The 3,975-nt window shown below is 34.9% G+C and overlaps 1 long non-coding RNA gene across 1 annotated transcript; it reads right to left on the minus strand.

Annotated features, from left to right (window-relative positions):
- Positions 1-940: 940 nt before the first annotated feature.
- LOC144960562 (uncharacterized) lies at positions 941-3,480 on the minus strand. Its single transcript, XR_013642875.1, has 3 exons — positions 3,177-3,480; positions 1,958-2,019; positions 941-1,141 (listed from the first exon to the last, which is right to left on the minus strand). It is a non-coding gene; the product is annotated as an uncharacterized LOC144960562 (long non-coding RNA).
- Positions 3,481-3,975: the final 495 nt, after the last annotated feature.

Genomic DNA, 3,975 nt, shown 5'->3' on the forward strand with positions numbered 1-3,975 from the left:
CCCCCCAACTGCCTGAACGATGCTGATGCCCAGACAACTTAATCCTGATTTATATTTTGTGGGAATGAAATATGACATGTATATGCCGGAAATATTTCAATAACAAACACACTGTTCAGATAGAAAATATTTGAGTCTTGCCTTTGTTAATTGACACAGGTAAGTTAGGAAAATAAATGCTAGTAAAAACGATCAGCAAGTTCGTGAACACTGCTTCTCAACTCGAACATATGTTTTCATCAAATCTACACACATCATGTTGTGAGCTGAATTTTAATGATCTCAGTTGTCATTGAAAGGACACCCAAGAATTTTAGAATAAAGAAAAATATTGAACCTGGAAGTCAAAAGGGTTTGTAGCACAGCAGACATTATCAAAGTATAATTTTAGTACCGACAAATTAAAAAGAAAATGTGCTTTTCTTTAAATGCTCCCAATCATCATATACTGTTTAGGTTGCAAGATTAATAAAAATGTTATCTACTCTGATTCTCGTTAAGTTTCCAGCTGGTCTGTGAAAAAAAGCCTTAAGCATCATAGAAATACAAAGAAACAGTTTTAATATATAGATGGGTTGTAACAAAAAAACCATTTTAACACTTACAATACAAGCAATTTAAGTCTATTACAGACAAAAAAAACCCCAATAAAATAAACATGAACATTTTTATGGCTGGTTTCACTGATATCACTCACACATTGGGGTTTCAGATTCTAAGATGTCCACCCTATCAAATTTGGATTTGTGCTTGTTATGTAAATGGTAGCGTATTTTGCGACGCAGCACTGCCAAAACAGAAAAAAATGCAATAACACAAATGCAGCACCATGGAGGGGGTGGAAGTTTTCTTTTAAAAGGAATGGGTAAATTAAAATTGATCCCACAAATATCAAAGGAGAAGAATGACAAAAAAATGACTCACCATTGCACGTAACACGTTGGTTTGCAAGTGTATAGCATTCGGGTTGAACCTGGGTCCCAGACTGGCAACGAGGTTCAGTCTGTGATAGTTGTGGATGAGGCTCTGACTGAGTTGGGGAATGAGCACTAGGTTCCAGAGACAATGATGTACTCAGCATTGGGTACCTCACAGAGTACGTAGAGGAATCAGACTCGGAGTCAGCAACAAAATCGGGACCCTGTATATTTTGTGGAAAAGATGACAGATCAATCAATTTATTCATGTTGACAATAAACATGAAGAGCCATTGTTTAATAATCCAACTAAACAATTAGCTGGTTAATAATGCAAGTATAATAAAAAAGAGTTGAGAAAGGCAGACATATTGTCTAAGTATTTAATATGTTCAACTGTGCTTGGATAAATATAGATACACCAACCAGGGTTTCAGTAAACCGTTTTTAACCAACTCTTTAAATCCTACACCAGGACCAACAACTACAAAACAATTTTTTATATCACTACGATTCTGGACATATAAACGGTTGTCATTGCAACAATATGAACTTCCTAACCTTGCAACTGCAATATAGTTAACAAAAAAAGTTGATAAACATTACGATGCAAGAGAATTTGGACAAAATGCGAGATCAAAAGTATAATCCCAACAGAAGCTATTTTAATTTTTCCTGGAAACGCATCATTTTCACATTTTGTCAAATAAAAAACAAACGACTTCAAATGTGAATGGCTCATCAATGAATATCACTTCAAAATATAACGAGGAAGGTTTAAAATAGTGTTATTGTTGGCGAAGTCCACTGCAAAGAAAAATTTTTAACAACAAAAAACTAGGAGATCTCACTGGTGTAAAACAGTGTTGTCCTTGTCCTGAAATATTGTATTGCGCCTAACAGACTGCAGGTCTCATCTTTTGTGGCAAATGTGTTTTGTCCACCACAAAATATGGTGATGTGAAGCATTTTGAGCATGGTGCCAACTGTGGATAAACGCTATACAAATGTTATGATTTTATTTTAATGTACATACTTACCACAAATGAATCATGTGATATGGAACTTTGTTCTGCATCACTTTCAGGCTCTGAGTTGGAGTCTATATAGAAAATAAAAACAACAAAAAAAAGCTGAAGACTATCATGTGCAAGTTTTTCTCTAAACTCTTAAACAAAAAATCATGCCATCTTATGCTGTAAAAGGATTTTTTAAAAATTATTTACCTTATGACTATTGTCCTTTGGAAAAAAAAGAAAATTAAGTCCGAAACCTTCTGGCTATTTTCTTTTAAATTTCAAGAACGTCAGAGTTGGCAAGGGAGGACGGAAATATAATTCCAGAAACCAATCTGTCTATAATCATATCCATATGATAGTTTTTCGTTCAAGATTCAGGTACAGTCCACTTAGGATAATCGCAATACCTTGGGATCATCGAAAATGTTGGGATTAACCGAAATTCAGTTTCCTGTCCACTATTTCAACATTTTACACATTTATTGTCAACTCAAACCAGTAAATAATATTCTTAGTCAACCACATATAGAGCAATTTGATTGAAACAAAAACCATATGGCAGCCCCGTGTAGATTTGTCAACCAAAAGCAGCTATGAAGCAAGCCGATATCTTATTCAGATTGGAAGAAGTTTCAATCTTTTTTCTCAACAATTCAACATTTGTCAGAGTTAAAGAGATTAGCCTTAATGAGAGACAATAAGCTCTCACCAAACTCATTGGTCACAATGCACAGTTGTTAATCCTAAAACAAAGGATATCGCTCAGTCTCTCTTTATAACTGTCATTTATAACCTGTTGTCAAGATTATGACCAGCCCCACCCCTCTTCTATTTAATGGCCACCGATGACGTCACAAACCCATACTGCAGAGCCCCGCCCTCTTTCGACTCTAACAGAGTGGTGACACACTACTGTAGCATTAAATCCTGCTCACTCTCGATTCTTCAACCTGTCACGATTTCATCCATGATGAAATTTAATCATGATATACTGTTTGATTTCTTGAATTTACCACTTTTTAAAAAACCGAAGTTTGTTGCAATTAACCAGTGACTTTTATATAGAATTATTTCCATTGCTTAGGAAATATTGTGATTAACCGAAAGTTGCGATTAAATGAGTTGCAATTATCCGGAGTGGACTGTAATAGTATTACACATCATGACTCAAAAAAAAAAAAAAAAAGCAAACTATGTGTACCTCAATGTTATTCATTTCCTCATCAAATTACATTCTTACCATTAACATCATAGATCACATCAAAAGGGTTGTCTGGATTGACAGCAAGACATTTTTCAGGATTTTTAAAGCTCAAATCTCTCTGATCTGAAGTTACAAAAGAAATAGCATATTCTCAACATTAAACTATGATTTTGTGATGGCTGTGATATGGCATACTGTATGCATAAAGCAAGATGCAAAGACAGGTTTAAGTTTAAATTATTTTATATTCTTTTCAAAAATCCATTCTAGTTTTGCCAAAATAAAATAAACACGAGAAGTGTTGAGTTGGATAGCGCTAAAACTAAAAGTAGTAGTGGTAGTAGTAGTAGTATTAGTAGTAAACGACAGATCTTACTCACTAGTGTGAATCTACAGTCTACAGAAGTTCCCGAATTATCTGACTCCACTTCCAAATGACTGACTGACAAGTGACAATCATCAATCGGTGTGTGATGTCTACCCTATTGAAAATCTTAAATCAACTGTGATGTAATAAGAATGGCCAATAACTTACCATTATAATTATCTCGGTGTCTCTTCAATGATGCCTCCAGCATCAATTTACCCCACGATGCCATAGACGTCTAGTTTGGAACTCAGCAAGTGACGAAAAAATACTTGCGGCTATAGAGAGGACGTCCGTCGGCCACTCTCTTTGTAAGTCAGTAGTCAGTGGTTATCAGATATCCTTGGTTCTTGAAAAATATAGAAACACAGCGGTTCATTTAAAAAGACTCTTTTGTAGATCAAGTTATAATGTTAGGTATTGCACTTTAAAATCTCTTCAGACATAGAACGAGTCAACTTGACGTCT

This window comes from Berghia stephanieae, chromosome 15 (assembly GCF_034508935.2).
Source record: "Berghia stephanieae isolate SIO BIC M18660-M18661 chromosome 15, UCSD_Bste_1.3, whole genome shotgun sequence".
NCBI classification, from domain to species: domain Eukaryota; kingdom Metazoa; phylum Mollusca; class Gastropoda; order Nudibranchia; family Aeolidiidae; genus Berghia; species Berghia stephanieae.